General features: G+C 39.5%; 1 protein-coding gene across 5 annotated transcripts in view; it reads left to right on the forward strand.

Moving 5' to 3' along the window:
* BMPR1B (bone morphogenetic protein receptor type 1B) overlaps positions 1-18,985 on the forward strand; it is a 677,368-nt gene that overhangs the window by 373,683 nt on the left and 284,700 nt on the right. For all 5 annotated transcript variants that reach the window (XM_077476573.1, XM_077476572.1, XM_077476577.1 and 2 more), the window contains one exon: positions 11,899-11,969. The gene's annotated coding sequence lies outside the window, so the exon portion shown is untranslated. The remainder of the gene's footprint in view (positions 1-11,898; positions 11,970-18,985) is intronic.

Here is an 18,985-nt window from a genome sequence, read left to right on the forward strand (position 1 = left end):
TGGTAAAACAAAGTGGGAATATGTTTGTGATAGTCTAAATAATCTATAGGACTGTGTGTTTGTGTGATGCTCTAATTGTTTATAATGTAAAGCTGCATATAACCAGGTTTACTCCATTTATTATATTTATTTTTTACCTAAAAAATTGAAAATGTGCATATATCTTGCCTTAAATGTATACTAAAAGCTCAATGGTTTTGCACAGAACAGCCAAGATCCTTCTCTTCTCGGGTCCCTGGCTTTAATTCCTGGCCCCCACAGCAAGCAGCTTGCTATGGGGGCACCGGAGCTGAGATGCAGCTCTGTGTGTCCATTCAGACACGGATCTGTGATTCTTCCCCATCTCCACTCTCTCCTCATTGGCTAACTGACTTTGATTGACAGCAGTCATTGGCATTGCTGCTGTGTCTCAGCCAATCATGAGGGAGAGTCTCGGGTGGCTGGGGCACTTGTGGACATTGCTGGATTGAGATGGGGCTCAGGTAAGTATTAGGGGGGCTACTGCACACTGAAGGTTTTTTATCTTAATGCATAGAATGCATTAAGATAAAAAAAAGTTCTGCCTTTAGAATCGCTTTAACATCTGAGATGCATTTATATTTCACAATGTTATAAAAGATGAACAATACATTTTTAGTAGTAATGTATTTAAGGCCTCTTGTACACTGGGCATTTAAGCCCAGTGCATGAGGTTCTGGCATTTAGCTGTGGCTGCAGGGCACACATGCAAGGTCCCGTACTCGCCGGAAGCCTGTTAAACTCTTCGAGAGTATGACAGCTGCTGTGGCTGGAGAGGGCTGGGAGGTGCACCTAGTGGTAGGTACATTTAGGATAGTATGCACCCAGAGAAGCATGGATGCATTGGAACATAATGTGTTTGCGACATTCATCCCTGGGTGCATACTGCCCTAAATAGAAGTACTTATAAGTGTACCCTTCAACCCCATCCAGCCAAAGCAGCTGTCAGACATTCATATAGTTTGACAGCCTGCCAGATGTGGGGCTGTATGGTGCCCCTTTACCTTCCAGCCGCAGCTAAACACTAGAGCCTCATGCACTGGAATGAAATGCACAGTGTGGCATTAAGTGAGCTTGCAAAGGGATAGCGTTAATCAAAGGATATGAGTTTTTTTCATTCTTGTTTTATTAGACCCTCAGAAGTGTCAATCAATGGATTTAATAAGTATTAGGCCCCTTTTACACAGCTGTCACACTAAGCTGTTCCATTCAGATCCATCTGTCAGTTTTTTGGGGCAGATCGGATTGGAAGTTAAATGTCAGTCCACAGGAAGGTAGATATGCTTACATTTACATTTGATTACCTCCAGTTTATGGCCTTTTCCATTTTTTTTAACCTAACCTAAACATAATGAATCTGAGGTAAAGGAATGTAAACAGACACATATCTGTTTACATCTGCCTGCCCGTTGACCTAACATAGGTCAGTTAAGCTTTGTTTTCAAGAAGGAGGAAAAACACAACTGACAGAAAACGGATGCTGCCCTCATGAAAGAGCCCTACTAGCAGTGATGCACAGTAATATGGGAGAGAAGGAGGATTAGCCATATAGTGTAGCGAGCCCCACTGGATGGCCCTAGGGTTAGAATATGCTGTATGTAATTTATTCATTGTGAGTTCTTCTTCACTAAATTGTACTGTATGGTCAACGCAGTATTCACAAAACAAGTGCTAGTTCAGGGACAGGCATGTGGGATGCTGTACCTGAACCAAGTTAGTGATGAGAAGGAGCCTTGGTTTTGATAAATGATAACCATTGTGACAAGTTCTGTCAAAATTAGTTTTATTGGCGTTGTATATGTATATTTTAAAGAACACACTTAAGAAGTGCTAAAGACAAAACTTTTTTTCCCCCCATTTTGTCCTATAGTCAAAACAGGAAGTGAGAGGAAATTCCTCCAAAGTGAAAGAAACCCTGGTCTCCACCAAGGTCATCCAAATTAGTGTCCTTATTAGAAAATATCCCCTCTTATTCCTGCTGTGGGGACAACCCAAATTTTGGGATTTTCTTATAGCATCAATATTGACGATCACGGTAAACAGCACAAATAGACTGCGGATCTCCCTAAAGTGGCCACAGACAGCAATAAAAACCTACAAAATCATAAACAATCATACAGCAAAACCTGATATATATTCTAATCCCTCTCCACTATATAAAAATTGCAAAACAAAACACTTTTGCATTTAAGTTATGCTTTATGTCTTTACTTATTTATTTGTACCATGTGCCAGTATGCCTAAGATGAGATTCCTGCATATCACTAAAATACCAAGCCGTCTATTTAAGTAGGAATCATTACCGCACCTGTTGGCTGTGTACAACCAACATCTCCTGCAATGAAGTGATTACATGCAGGATGAGGCTTATTAAATGTGTTTTCATTGTGGCCAAAATTAGCATGTGATATGCAGAAGTAATTTACTGCTCTAAACAGCAACCCATTGGACTGCTAAGAATCCGAGCTATAGCTGGCAGCTGCTAAGTCATACAGTTTTAATATTATAAGCACATTTTGTCTTTTTCAAATATAAGAAAATATACTGCATGCCCTTTTTTTTTATTATTTCAACATTTGAAGTCTTATTATTTATCTCATATATTTATGACAGTGTAGTAGCTTTATTAATGCTTTTTAGTAAAATAGATACCATAAAGCATTGTGTGTATGTTTCTGTGTTATATTTCTCTAAAACTGTGCTCTAAGCTCCTACCCCACCTCACCCCACTCTAACAAATTGCTGACCTACCTAAATGCGCTTTTTATTCTTCTAAATCTGGGGTGATGTATCATCCCAGTCTTGATCCTTTCATCTGTTTATAGGAGGCAGGAATCTTCTTTTGGTGTCCACATCACTTCCTGTGTGTTTGGCTGTCTGTCATCGTTAAAATGTTAAAATGGATATTTTTGACCTAAAGATTACTTAAAACCTCCAAAACATAGTATATTTTCTGAAAGGAGGGACCCTTTAGAGTAAATTGGTATCACTTGCAGTTTTTGTCACACAATTATTATGCTACTGTTGATGAAATATATATTTTCAGTAAAAATGACTGAAACTCAGATTGTAAGTCCACACAAACACAATATAATACCCAATTGTTTGGTAAATTATAAAAGATATGGTTGCATTCAGTAAATGGATATCAAATAAACAGTGAAAAACACAAAAATTGTTCATAGGTGAATCTTTAAAAGCCCATTAATTTATAGTTAACAGTGAATATTTGCCCTAGAATTATTGCTTTCATTCCGGTTGGAACAGCGATACCTAATATATATATTACGCAATCATTTTCATGCAGTTGCGCATCCAACGAGTGCATTTGTATTTATATTGTCTATTCCAATCTTCTCTGCGCTTGACAGTGCTGCTGGGTTTAGTGTATACAATACTTTTGATTTATCTTGTAGATTTACTAGCCATCACTGGCACAATACTCAATATACTACATTTGTTCACTGGTTGGGGACTTTTCGGTTTGGGCCTGTTGTTACGGGCAGACCTTTACACCTCAGCTCCCAGGGAGGCTTGATGTGGTGACTCCTGCATACCAGGATCTTTCGAATTCAGCATTCCAATGGGATGCAAGTTTGTGGACTTGACCATCTTTTTTTTTCTATATAAACCTCTTTAACATATAATACTTTCCATAGCATGGGCTTTTTTTGATTGAGAACATCTGCCATTACTTACAGATATTCAGCATCTGCTCCCGATGAGTCGCCTTACCGACGAAACGTGCCAAACTTTTGAGGATGTAACCCCTCACATTTCCATCAACATCTTTTTTTTTTTTTTTCATTTCAAAAAACATTTATTAAATCTTTAAAACAAGACATCCATCCGACAATGACAAAGAATGCAGAAGGTGAAGTTGGTACAAAACATATGTCAATAGACTCAAGGCGTTAAGGCAGATAAGACATACTAAGGGGAGAGGAGGAAAATAAAAAATAAAAATTAAATAAGAAAAAATCCCAAAAGGGTTCCGGGTATTAGAGTAGACTTCCGTGTGACTGGCGGTCCACTGGAAGTAAGAAGCCCACTCTGCTAACAGGTCTTGGATAGAGGAAGTAGATACTTAAACATGTGGGTCCCTGTTCCCGGGCCCACCAGGATCAATCCCAGGCCAGGACCCCTCACCCCATAGGGATCTTGCTGTGAGGGGGCTGACCGAGGAGTTCTCGAAGGCCCTTCGAGGTTAGCCCAGGAGAGCTCGATGTCCTTAAACCCAAACTTGTAAAATGCTAGAACCGCTCGGAGAAGTTGCATTAATTCCATCAACATCTTAAGAATTTAACTGTATATTACTAGTTCTATTTTTATCATACTTATGAAACATGTACAATTGTTCCCCTGTTATGGTAATCATGTTTTACATCCTGTTTATATGTATGCTATGTACACTCCAAGATGTCTGTATATGCATTGAGCAACTATCTGTCATATACAACATAACGCAATTTGACATTCATGTGCAATAAAAAATTCTTTACTTTTACATTGTGCTTGAGCCTGTCTCATCTAAAGTCCCATACTCTTTTATTATTTTTTGAATTTAGATTAGGGATGGAGGAACACTACCCCCTTTTCTTGTGTGCTTCATTTAAAGTCCCAGTATATGGAGATATACATTCCCCCCATCTGTTGCATCCTCTAAGGAGTCTACTGACAAAAAGTTGGAAGCACATTTTTGGTCCATCTACTCCTTAGACCCCATTCACACTTGAGCGTTTTGTAGCTTGATGCCTGAAGCTACAAAATGCTGGAGGGGAAAAAATCCATTATTCTCAATGGAGATGGTTCACATCTCCACTCCAAGTCGCCTGAAGCCCTACGCCTGAAGCTCAAACAAGTTCCGGACCCTTTTTTGTCGCGCGAATTGGGCTGATTTGGGCGTTTTTCTTCTTTTAACATTGGTGACCTTTTGCCCTGCACAAATTCGCGACAAAACGCGGTAAAAACGCTGCAAATCGCGGTAAAAAACGCAGCAAAAACGCTTGAAAACGCTACGCTCAAGTGTGAATGCAGCCTAAGTGTGCTATCAGCCTTTCAATCTTTGCTGACTTGTTCTAAATCTCTCAGCAGGGATCAGGTGGTTGCTGATGTTGAACCTCACTTTATTGATTGTGTTGACCAAATGACCATTGAGTCAAAAGTTATGTGCAATGTGGTATTAGATGTGTCCTATCTGGGCATCACTTTCAGATTGGCTGAGCGAAATGGCTTAAATGTTGGTCGGCAGAGCAACAATGTAGGAAAGTCCTTTTTCCTACCCTTCATAGGAAACCACCTTTTGTCTCTTCACTGAATGAAATCAGGATGAGTACTCACACAGTTATGCAAAATTAAAGAGGAAGTAAACCCTGATGAGTTTACTTCCTCTTTTTTTCCCTGCAAAGGCAAAGCATAATGGACTACTATGCATCGCATAGTAGCCCATTATGTGTCACTTACCTGACACAGGAGCCAGCGAAGTCGCGCTGTCCCCTGTAGTCCGCCGCATCCATCTTGCTGGTGGCGTCTCGCAGCTCCGCCGCTGTCATTCGGCGAAGCCGCGATGACGTCACTCCCGCGCATGCGCACGGGAGTCGACAAATGCGGCAGCTCCATTCTTGGAACTGCCGCGTTCAGTGCGCCTGCACGCCGCTGTCTACGGCGCATGCGCCGTAGACAGCGGTGCCCGTTTTCGGGCAAATATCTCCTAAACCATATAGGTTTAGGAGATATTGCTTGGACCTACAGGTAAGCCTTAATCTAGGCTTACCTGTAGGTCAAAGTGGTTTGTAAGGGTTTACAACCACTTTAAGCATTAGTAGCACAGGTCAACACATTCACATCCTGCATCAGCAATCCTTTCATTCTTCCAAGTCAGGTAAGCCAGTTCCCAGACTCACAAGCCTTCTTCCATTTCCTCAACTTGTGGAGCTTCAGAGTCTACCCCCATGCCGCCGTGTCTCAGCAATGTTGTATGGAACTTTTTTCAGCCAAAACAAATAGAAAAGGAGATATATATATATACATTTTATAACATTGAAATCAACTCACACATTTTCTTAACATAAGAAAAAAATGATTTTTGACAATAAGGAAATAGGCCGATATGATTCTGGAAAAAGTGGATCTTTACCTTTTTTTGGGATAACCAAAATCGCAGCTGAGGACATTGAGTCCGGGAGACTTCCTTCCACTAAAGCTGAATTAAATGTTTTAAGTAGGGTCGATAACAACACTTCACTGTATTTTTTTTGAAACTTCAACTGGAATACCGTCCTCCCCTGGTGCTTTATTATTCACAAAACTAGCCACTGCAGCTTCCAGTTCCAATAGGGTCAAGGAGGCTTCCAGTTCCAATAGGGTCAAGATAAGCAGTCAACTCAGCAAAGGTGTAGTTTACCCATGATGTATATAGAGCTTGATAAAAAGAAGAGAAGATAAAAAATATCTCCTGTGCTAGTGTACACCCACTCACCCTGATCCCTAAGTGCCATTACAGATGTTATGCCTGATTGCGCACATGCGACCTGAGACAATATTTTGCCTGCTGCTTCCCCTTCAGCCCAGGTCAGCCATTTCTGGAAGAATTGTTTATTTCTGGCCCTATCTACCAACAGCAAGCTTAACTTAGTCTGCGAGGTTTCCCAGGCCATTTTATTGATTGAACTGGAATCTAAAATAAATCTGGCCTCGGCTGCTAGTGGCCCCCCACCCTGTCCTGTTCAAGCTCTCTACGCAAGGATGTTTTAATGATGCTAATTTGTTTAATCAAAAGTCCTCTCAAATAAGCCTTAAGAGCATCCCATACTATTCTAGTAGATGCTGATCCTGCATTCTGAGTGATAAACATCCTCAGGTAGTCCAAAAGGACTCCATCCTCAGAAAATAAATCCAAACAGAATGAATTTAGATGCCAAGGGATATTAGACCTTGAACGCCCAAAGGCCATAGTAAATATTACAGGGAAATGGTCAGAGATACCTTTTGGCTCTATTACCACAGCCTTAAAAGCCATGACAAGGTCTGCGGAGCACAACACCAGATCAGTTCTTGAGAGTGAACCAAATGTTTTAGAATGACAAGTATATGAAGTTTCAGTAGGATGTAACATCCGCCAAATATCATGTAACCCTAATTCCCTACAGAGCCTCCCTAAAGAAGAGAGGCCATCTATAGGTAAAGAGCGAGGAGAGGGAAATCTATCCTGTTCTGGGTTGATTACATTATTAAGATCACCATTTACCTATATTGGAAGTGAAGGTGAGACCTTTACAAATTACATTAGCTGAAGAAGGACCTCAGGGTTATATGGAGGAGGAATATACTTGGCAACAATAATCAATTCAAAATTACATATGTGACACTGAAGAAAAATAAACCTACCATTCATGTCCACTTCATGGTTTTCACTTAAACCTGTTTATAGTTCTGAAACACAAAATGGGCTTGCATCCCATTCTGGATTTTAAGGCCCTTAACACCTTTGTGCCCCCATGAAAGCGTTGGTTGGAATAATTTCAGACATTTACTACCTTCCTTCATCTCAGAGAATTTTTAGCATCCATCGACATAAAGGATGCATACTTACACATTTCTATCTTTCCAGTTCGCCAGCAATATTTTCACTTTGACATGGGAGACAACTACTATCAGTTAGGAGCTATTGCTGTCAATCTTTCCACAGCACAGAGAGTGTTGACAAAGGTCCTCACACCAGCTTTGGGACTTCATCTCAGAGGTATTTCAGTCATTGGATATCTAGATGATTTGTTGCTGTGTGGACAGACCTTTCTGACCTTAGACTCCAGTATGTCAATCACACTGTAGACCTTGAACAACTTTGGATAGAATTTGAACATAAAGAATTCCTATTTTATTCTGTCACATCATTTGGCATTCTTTGTCTTTCTCCTGAATATTTTTAATGCAAAGGTCTTTCTGCCCCTGGAGAAGTTGCAATGTCAAGTTTTTTTCAAATTTGATCTCCCCTGTGCAACTGCATGCATGTGCTAGGACAGATGGTATCCACTTTCAAAACAGTTCTATTTGCTCAGTTCCACTCCAGAACTTTGCAACAGAACATCCTCATTGTGTGAGACAAGACTGGTCTTATTTAGACAAGATGATTCAGTTACATCATGAACCATTTTGTCTTTGTTGTAATCATTATCAAGAGGGGGGTGGGGTGGGGTTAACTTCCCTTATTTTGGAAAATTACCCTAAGTCTTCTGGATTAAGGCGGAGTTCAGGTAAAATCTGTAGTCAGTCTCCGAAGAAATCAAAACTTCCTGTCAGCATTGTGAAGCGTGATTTGTCTGGTCCAGGTGTCTGCGCTGATTCATTTAATTTCATTCAAGGTGTTGTATGTTTATCCCCCTGTTCAGTCCCCCTTGAACCCTGGGGATTAAAGCTAGTTTTGCAAGTGTTACAAAGACCCCTGTTTGAACTTATTCAGGACTTGATGTTGCTATTCTGTAAGGTAGCCACCTTGTGGCCATTAAGCAAGCCATAGATAATGTAATCTGGAAAAGTTAATAACTCACACATTTAAGAGACCCCGTCACCGTACCCTTTATTTACATAACACTCTTCCTATAAAAATGTATGTGCCTTTAACTTATTTTAGGCATGTTGTTTGCCTTTAAAAGCCTCCCTTCTGTATATATCCAAAAGACTAGAGACTGGCAGTAACCCTTCTTGCTGAGCCAACTGAGATGCTGGACAGCTCCTTGCCTGATTTCTTAGGCAGCCATGGCTTATGTCTTGTTTCTCATGAACCTTGAACTCTTTAGCTCCTCCCATAAGCTTAATAATTGAAGCCATGTCTCTGTACTTCCTGTTTGCCAAGTTATTGTGTTCTTTCCATCCAATATCTTGCTCTTATCATTCTTGCGGCCACCCGTATCTTCGCTACCACTCGTTTATCGACCTTTGGCTTATTCCTTGACTATGCTTCTTCTTGATCCCAACCTGCAATTACTGGTTACCTACATTTGACTTGTTTACTGACTATACATCTGCTTGATCCTTACCTGCTATATCTGCTACTGGACCCCAGCTTGCTGGTGAACCCGGGTGAGTCACTTATCCAGCTGGCTACTGGTCTCCAAGCCTGACCCCTGACCATGACAAAGTTAATGTAGGGCGGTGAGGAGCAGAGGAGTTTTGTTAGCACAGGCAGGCAATCCTCCTAGAACAGGAGAGGGCTAGGATGTGAAAGGAGGGAGGGGACTCTACTAGGGAAGTGACTCATGTTGAAGTAGTCAAATTTTCTAGCAAGTTCAGAGGGCACATAAAAAACATTTATAGAAAGGAAAACCACTGCTCAATAAGCCTTACGAATTCTTTAATTTACCTGAAGTAAAGCCCTTTAGATACAAATTTTAGGACATTTTTAGACTTTCATTAAAATATTGATAATTATCTGAACACTGCATTTTTTATTTTTTTTGCTAATTATATGATCTATTTTTTTTAATGTACATATTAAAATCTACTTGTGCAACCTGCTTTCCAGTCTACCTAACTTCTTTGTAAGAGCCTATCTGTATAGAAAATCAAATGTATTGGTTAGGTAGGTCTTTAGATTATAGTTATCACAAATTGAATGGAGATTGTACAGAAATTTTACATATAGATTGCAATGTGTATGACTATCTGAGCAATAGCTATAATTTTAATTTTGCAAACTGAAAGTCGTTGTAAAGGATAAATGTTTTTACCTTAATGCATTCTCTCCAAAAAAAAAGTAATAGTAAGCAGCACAGTGGTGTAGTGGATAGACCTTTTGCCTAGCAGTAAAAAGGGTTGCTGGTTCAATTCCCAACCACGACACTACCTGCCTGGAGTTTGCATTTTCTCCCTGTGCCTGTGTGGGTTTCCTCTGGGTACTCCAGTTTCCTCACTCCAAAGACATGCTGGTAGGTTAATTGGATACTGTTTAAATTGGCCCCAGTATGTGTATGTATGAATGTGAGGTAGGGACCTTAAATATTAAGCTCCCTGGGGGCAGGGACTGATGTGAATGTACAATCTATATGTAAAGCACTGGATAAATTGACGGTGCTATATAAGCACCTGGAATAAATAATAAAGTCTTGTATTTTTTTTAAATAACACACGTTATACTTACCTGCTCTGTACAGTAGTTTTGCACAGAGCAGCCCAGATCCTCCTCTTCCTGGGTCCCTCGCTGGCGCTCCTGGTCCCTCCCTCCTGCCAGGTGCTCCCACAGTAAGCAGATTGTTATGGAGACACCTGAGCTGAGCCGTTGCTCTGTATGTCCATTCAGACATGGGGCCACCCCCTCTCTCTCCTCATTGGCTCACTACCATTGATTGACATCAGTAGGCACCAATGGCACCTGCTGCTGTGTCTCACCCAATCAGGAGGGAGAGTTCTGGACAGTCGAGGCTCTTGTGCAACATTGCTGGATTGAGATAGGGCTCAGGTAAGTATTGGGGGGGGGGGGTTAAGGGGCTGCTGCACACAGAAGGTTTTTTTTTATCTTAATGCATAGAATGCATTAAGTTAAAAAAAAACATTCTGTCTTTAGAATCACTTTAATTCTCCAGACCCATGAAAAAATCCTTCCCAAAGCCTGATTTTGGTGCAGCGTTGTGCTCGAGTGCATCATTACTGCTCTCTCTCTCTCTTTCTCCTCACTGGCTCAGACCATTGGCTCCTGCTGCTGGCAATCAAATCTTGTAAGGAAGGAGCAGGGGACAGGGCCTGAGCCACATGATTTGTGTGTCTATAGACACACAGAGTCTGGCTGAGGAGCGAGCCTGCATATCTGACCCTATAGCAAGTGCTTGCTATGGGGGAAGACACTGAAAAGAAGGCGTGGACATTGCCAGCGGAGAAAACCGGAATAGGAGGTTTGGGGCCGCTCTGTACAAAACCATTGCACAGAGCAGGTGAGTATAACATATATATATTATTTTAATAAAAAAAAAAAAACCTAACCTTTAATAATGCCTTAACATAACATCCATGATAATAATAATAAAAAAAAATCTTATATACCTATATATGATTTGAAAATATATACTGTGATTAAGCAGGATTTAATCATTCTAAATATCAAAATAAATGAATGCATTCTGTGTGCTGCACAAAAATAGTAGAAATTGTTTTGTATGAAGTGGTTTGGCAGAATGAAAAGCAGTGCCTCATGCCACCTGTTTAAGTAAAGTAGCAAGTGCCAGTCATCTTGTACTGGCATTATATACAATTTATAGAGCATGTGTTGGAAAATACCAGACTAGACTTCTATTTTATTTTAAACTAAAATCTGGAACATTACCTCTAGTGGGCAAGTTGCCCAGCTCCCCTAAGCCCTCCCAGTTCACTGCATGGGTACCAAAGGACAGCAATGGAATCAAATACTATTCATTCGCCTGAGACTGTAGGTTTTAGGCAGCGTGGGAGGCAAAGCAGTATACCATGTTCTGACATCTGCTGTTCTGTGCAAGTGATATTTGTTCTAAAGGTTGATTCAGTTGTTTCCCTTTAAAAGGTGAGCATGCATGTTTCATTCCTTCTCCTGATTTGGGCCCCTGGAAAGGCATACAGCATCTGTATAGCTGGCAGTGAAATGGTATTTCCAGGCAGGCACTCTGTTGGAGGATAGTGAGCCAATCCACTGCTTTGTCTGAGCAGCTGAGAACTTCATCTGAGTATTACCATGGTGTACGGTAACACAGACCTGTTCCATGAGCAAGTAAAGTACTGAGCAAGTGTTAGGGTCAATATTTATAGACCGCTACACTGCAGCTTAGGAGACTCACAGAAATCAGCAAGTGGCTGGCTAGAGATCTTCAGCAAGAAGCTCCGATGGTTCTGATTTTCCCTTCTTTTTATTGTAATCTTCAGGTTTTGGCTTTCCCTGTTGAACTCAAGACGGTCCTGCTACAGGCAATGAGAAGAGGAGCGTGAATTATATTGTAAGTGACCTCTCGTCTTAATTGTGCCTAGTCAGTGCAGCAGGTGTCCTGCTAAAATATTGTGCCTTGCCTATATAATGAGTTTACTGTATATATTTATTATTTATTTTTCATAACCAAATTGCATAAAAAGCACATAAAAATACATGTATATGTAAAATGATATATATATATATATATATATATATATATATATATATATATATATATATATATATATATATGATTCATTTACAAAAAATGTCAAAACATTTCATTTACTTTAATATAAATACATTTATTTAGAATTATTTAAAATTACGTACAGCCATTCAAAGGAATACATTGTTCTTTTCATTTCTTCATTAGTGGCTACCTGGTGGACACTACCTTATCTAACATGTAAAACTGTAATGTTGCTAAATAGAAGTATATTACGTGTGTTGCCAGTAATAATGATGCATTTCACTTATTGCATGAAAACACAGATGGCTGTCAGCATGGGATGCTCCAGGCTTCCTGTGCTGACCTGAAGTATATGGTTTAAAGTAATACAGTAATTTTTTTACATACCATACATGTACCTTTACAATTGACAGTGTTATTATTTTTGTATTATTTTTGCCTTTTTTTTTCTTGTACTGGAGTACCATGATAATCAATTCATGTTGACAAACACTTTAGTTTGTTAAATCTTTTACATTGTGTTATAGAAAGTATATATGACTGTTTTTATATGCTACTGAGTTTTACAGCCTGGGGAGTTTTGCATCTGGTGCTGCTTACTTACTTGCTTATTCAATAAAACAGCAAACAAAAAGAGGTATATAAAGTACTCTAAGCCCTTGTACACGCGGTCGGACATTCCAATGGAAAATGTCCGATCGGACCGTGTTGTCGCATAATCCGACTGTGTGTGGGCTCCATCGGACTGTTTCCGTTGAAATATCTGACGGACAAAGTTTTAGAGCTGGGCTATGAAACTTTCTGATAACATGATCCGATCGGACTTTGTCCGATTGTGTGTAGAGAATTCTGATCGAACAAAGTGCCACGCATGCTCAGATCAAATTCCTAGACCAAAGCTATTGGCTACTAGCCTGAACGTAGTCCCGTCGTAACGAAATAACGTCATCACGTTACGTACAATCGGATTTTCCGACAACTTTGTCCGACCGTGTGTACGCAACACAAATTTCGAACAAAATTCATCGGACAAAATCCGACAGATTTTGTTGTCGAAATGTCCGACCGTGTGTACTAAGTTGTAGTAACATCAGCTGTTACTATGAGTGAAGAGTGATTTTATATTGCTGTAGTTTACTGCCCTTCACACATCTCCTGTTTGGGCTGTCCTAAAGTGAATCTGTCATTAGAGACATGACAGATGCCATTACTAGCCTTTCAATAGAAATGCTAGTTTCCTGGCTGTGTCTTGCTTATATATGCCAATTCCCTTACTGGAAAATACATGCTAGCTATTAATAAGTGACATAGTTCTATATTTCCACACTTATTTTAGGTTATTCATTGAGAAAGTATTGAGTCCAAAGCTTCAGCATGACAACAAGGCAACTAAAATCCATAGAAGAAGGCCATAAATGGTAGCCCCAAACATCTCTCATGACAAAGTCTATTTAAAAAGATATGCCTATTAATTTAAATTCACACTACACTGGAATCAGTAGGACAAAAGTCAGCAGTACCAAATTGTGCTGTTATTTTGAACTAAAAAGTACCTCTTCTTTGACATGATTTAAATGTGTGCTCCCAAGCATGATTTAAATGTGTGCTCCCAAGCTGCATGATGTGACTTAAAGTTATTGTAAAGTCTTCTTTATGTTTTCTATAAAAATACAAGTTACACTTACCTGCTCTGTGTAGTGGATTTGCACAGAGCAGCCCAGATCCTCCTCTTCTCAGGTGCCTCTTTGGCTCTCCTGGCTCCTTTCTCCTGTTGAATGCCCCCCCTCCCCCCACAGAAAGCAGCTTGCTATAGGGGCACCCAAGCTGAGCTGCAGCTCTGTGTGTCCATTCAAACACAGAGCTGCCGTTCAGCTCCACCCCCTCTTTCCTTATTGGCTAACTTTGGCTGACTTTGATTAACAGCAGCGGGAGCCAGTGCCGCTGCTGTTTCTCAGCCAATCAGGAGGGAGAGTCCTGGATGGCCAAGCCACTCAAGGACATTGCTGGACGGAGATCAAGCTCAGGTAAGTATTAGGGGGACCGCTGCACACAGAAGGCTTTTTATCTTAATGCATAGAATGCATTAAGATAAAAAACCTTCTGACTTTACAACCACTTTAAGAACTAGCTTACCTAAGTCATTTGGCAGCATGAGCATTGTGGGTCTTTTACATCATTAGAGATTGAATATATAGTATACTATATATGGTTGTTCTCCCTATAGAGAAACAACACTATTTCAAATAATTAAGTTAAGCTGATCTTTTCTACCTATATAGCTAAAACATTCACAGAAGGCTCTACTTTTAATATATTATGGTAGCATGCAATGCATTATGGACCATTGTCACACACTTTAGTAGCGTGTCTTGTGCACTTTAAAACCATACTTTATGTCATCTGCTATATATATTATTCACAAACTTCAGGGCTGCCTGAATTTTACCAATAAAGTCTATAACAGATGATTTATTGTAGCTTGAAGCTTAAGGCCATGGCTGAAATTTATATCCATATGACAACTCTTGACTAATGCCTTAAGTGTCCTTATATAGCAGCCCTGGGGTGAAAAGAGCCTTGAATGAGAACACCTGGGCCATCTTCTCATGCTTTATGTCTTTTTATTATAATGTCCAAAAGCATCAGCAGGCATAGAAAATGTACTGAACAAATGCTCTTTCTAAGGTGTTTTTCTTTCCATTGCACAAAATAAAATTTGAACAGATTCCAATGAACATTAATGTTTCAGACATCATTAGCCCCTGTGTTTGTGTACTCCCACCCATGCTGTAATATAAGCTTAAGGTTAGCTGTAACACAAGAGATCCATACATTGGAACATGACCTGTATATGTGTCATACCTTAACTCAGGAACACGTATGCCTTGCAAAAACACTGCATTTCAGAAACGCATTACCTGGGCCAGAGTGAGTATCATGTCTTGTAACTCACAGACAAAGTGAACTTTGGCAACATTTTCCTGTTCAGAGATGTGTGTCTGTGGTTGCTCCGTGATGATGTATGCTATGTTGTTGAGTTTTTGGTATAATTTGAAATGACTGGCGATTGTTATGGAAACCATGTATGCAAACAAAAATTGTTTATACCGATATACGCAATCCTTCTGTTTTTAAAAGAGCATTGCTAACATTCAATATTATCTATGACTAAAATTATTTTCAATATGAAGCAGAGCTTGAGAACATAGGGACATGCACCTGAACCTAGCGGGAGGGAAGTTAACTCTTGAAGTATTGTTTCACAGAAAGAGTAGTTGATGGTTGTAAAAGACTTCCAGCAGTGGTATCGAATCAGTTAACAGTAAAGGAATTTGAACTTGTTAGGGAAAAATATAAATATATAAAAATAAATATATATCTTTACCCAAAAATGTTTGAAAAAAAGCCCCACTCCCCTATGATACAAAAATGATCAGGCTCGATGGATCACTTGGTCTTTTTTGCGATCGCTCTTCTATGTTTCTCATATGTTACGGTAACACTTCCCATATTTATACAATATTTGACACATTTAATGTTACTGTGAAGCCAAATGTAGCTTAAAATCATCCATTTTAGGCTTAACAAGGCTTATGAGATGCAGAAGGTAGTGTCATTTAGCAGGCAGCTGAATAAAAAAATCTGGAAAATAATTGTTACTATCAAAAGAAGCATCTTTGTTGATTACCTTTATGTTTTAAAAGCTGAATGCTCCTGAAATGTTTGCACACATTGATTTCTCAGCGTTAAAGCCTTTAATTTATAGCGACTGATGGATCCTTTAAGATAAGTACTGATAATGATATGTGGAGGATTCAAAAAATTGTTGTTGAATTTTTTTTAACTACATGACTACCTAGTACATGCCCATTTCTTGCTGTTTTTTAATGTTTGAATTATCACTTCAAACATGTTTTTTTTTTACATAAACGTTTACCAATAAAGGAGAGTATTTTAAAGGGTAAGTTCAATTTTCAGAAAAATCTGTAAAGTGAAATTACACAGGACCCCCTCCTCACCCCTCTCCCCCCAGTCCCGCTAACCTGGAGCATGACAATCTCTTGTTCCGAGCCATGCTATAGCCGTGTCACTGATCCAGGGGTTGAAAATCCCCACAGCTTAATCTCCAAAATGTACCCCATAAGGAGGTACGTTTAGGAGCATTCTAATTGGTCAGCACCGACTAATCAGAACCCGTGTAGCCCGTCCTGTCAGCAGGGAAGAAGAAGAGTGAATGCTGAAGAGAATTTCTAAGCCCCGGATCTGTGATGTGGCTATAGCAGGGCTCAGAATGGAAGATCACAGCTCTCCAGGTCAGCGGGACTATAGGGGGGTGAGGAGGTGGTCATGTGGACGTTTTTTTCTGTAAAGGTGAACTTACCCTTTAAGTTTGCAAAGTGAATGTTTTGTTAGCTTAACCACCTCAATCTTGGGCACATTCACTCCCTCCCTGCCCAGGCCAATTTTAAGCTTTCAGTACTGTCGCACTTTAAATGATAAATACTAAGTCATGCAATACTGTACCCATATGATTTTTTTTATCATTTTTTTCACACAAATAGAGCTTTCTTTTGGTGGTATATAATCACCACTGGGTTTTTTTTTTTTTTTGCGCTACAAATTAAAAAAGACTGACAATTTGGAATAAAAAAATAAATACATTTTCTTTGTTTCTGTTATATAAAATTTGCAAATAAGTAATTTTTCTTCATACATTTTGACCAAAATTTTAACTGCTACATTACTTTGGTAAAATAGCCCAAATCAGTGTATATTATGTGGTCTGTGTGAAAGTTATATATTTACGCACTATGGAAACAATCATTGAAAATTGATCACACCTGATATACTGGGAGGAAATATTAGGTAGAGACAGCTCATACCCACGGTATTTTGGCCCTATCCATAGCGCAATCTCTTTTTTCTTTTACACCTGATATACTGAAGGCCTATCTCCTTTCTTGAGGACCATGCTAGGACAGTACAAATATCTCCAAATGACCCCTGTTTGGAAAGTAGACTGTCCAAGGTATTTAGTAAGAGGTATGGCAAGTTTTTTGAATTTGTCATTTTTTCCCACAATTCTTTGGAACATTAGGAAATTCATTTTTATTTTTTTGTCACAAAAATGTCATATTAACAAGTTATTTCTCACACATAGCATAGGCATACTTGCAACTACCCCCCAAAACACATTCTGCTACTCCTCCTGAGTATGGTGTTAGCACATGGCCCTAGCCACATAGAGAGGCCCAACATCCAAGGAGCACCTTCAGGCATTAGCCACTTTAAGACCAGGCCTTCTTCTGACACTTTTTGTTTAGAAATAAAAATCTGTATTTTTACTTGAAAATTACTTAGAACCCCCAAACATTACATATTTTGTAGCGGAAGGCCCTAGAGAATAAAATGGTGGGTTTTGCAAATTTTTATGTCACTTGGTATTTTGCGCAGCAGTTTTTCAAACAAAATTTTAAACACTATCGCATAAATACATTTTAATGAATTTCAGTGCACACAAAGACACTATAATACCCACATTTTTGGTAAAATATAAAATAGGGTGTTGAGGCAAGGGGAATAGATACCAAACATGTCACACTTTAAAATTCAGGAAGGTGGAAAAACTGAATAGAATATAAGACTTAATCTGGACAATCAGGCAGAAGTGTGAGATATGTGTTAAAACATGGACACCATGGAACCTTTTTATTAACTCAGAGGAGGGTAAGACTCTCATAGATGTGAACCCCACTAACTGAAAGAGAAGTTAACTCCCCCTTTAAGACAGTTTGGCTCAGTGAGTGAATGCAACCCTACTTGGCACTGATGGGGGATGGAGGGGAGATGGAGGTGAGAAATTTAGGGGAATTTAGTATACTTACCCCCCCTTTTTTTTCTCCACTCTCTGATTATGGGACTAGGCTGTTAGACTCATTGAATAAATAGCCGATAAGGGAAAGACATTTGAATAATATGATGATAGTAAGTATATTATTTGACTAAACAGTCTTGGATTAGTGGAATGCACAATTCAATATTGTGGTTATTAGTATCTAGGTATGTAAGTTCTAATGACTGGAGCTCTTTTTGTTTCTCTTTCTTTTTTTTTTTTTACTTATGAAATAAAGGATTTAAAATTGAAAAAATAAAATTGTGCACGCTTCTGAAATGGCATCAAACTTTGGTATTTAAATAACTCCAATAGCGACGCTTTATAAGCCTTTATTGGTTACCAGTTTAGAGTTACACAGTACCAGAAGTCTGGTACCAGAATTATTTCTCTCATTCTGACATTTGCAGCATGTGCGTTTGTCTTTGCACGAGGGAATGAGGGCGCTTTACATTTTTTATTTATTTATTGGTGGGGCAATGATACACTGACAGGTGTTTTTGTGCACTTGTACATTGACAGATGTTTTTGTGAATTGGTACAGATGTTGATCTTCCACATGCGGACACTGACATCTGTCAGTGTCCACATGCGGACACTGACAGATGTTGATGTTGCAATGAAACACTATTTACCTGCATTATTGCAGATGTTTTTGTACACTGGTATAGCTGTTGATGGGACTCTGTGACAGATTTTTTATTCACTGTTACAGATGTTCATGGGAACACTTGAACAGATGTTCATGGAAGAGGGACAGTGGTAACAGTGGTGCTTGTTGTACTGTGTGGGGATGGCTGCAGTCTGTGTGATCTGTGACAGCTCTCTGTGTAAGATCATGACATACACAGAGAGCTGTCAGCACAGGATCAGGGAGAGCTGACACACAAGTCTCTGTTTACACTGTGAAGGCTGTGATTGGACACAGCCATCATGTGATCGGGAGGGCCAGTCACAC

This window comes from Lithobates pipiens, unplaced genomic scaffold (genome assembly GCF_037356315.1).
Source record: "Lithobates pipiens isolate NorthernLeopardFrog02 unplaced genomic scaffold, aLitPip1_a1.2 Scaffold_13, whole genome shotgun sequence".
NCBI lineage: Eukaryota > Metazoa > Chordata > Amphibia > Anura > Ranidae > Lithobates > Lithobates pipiens.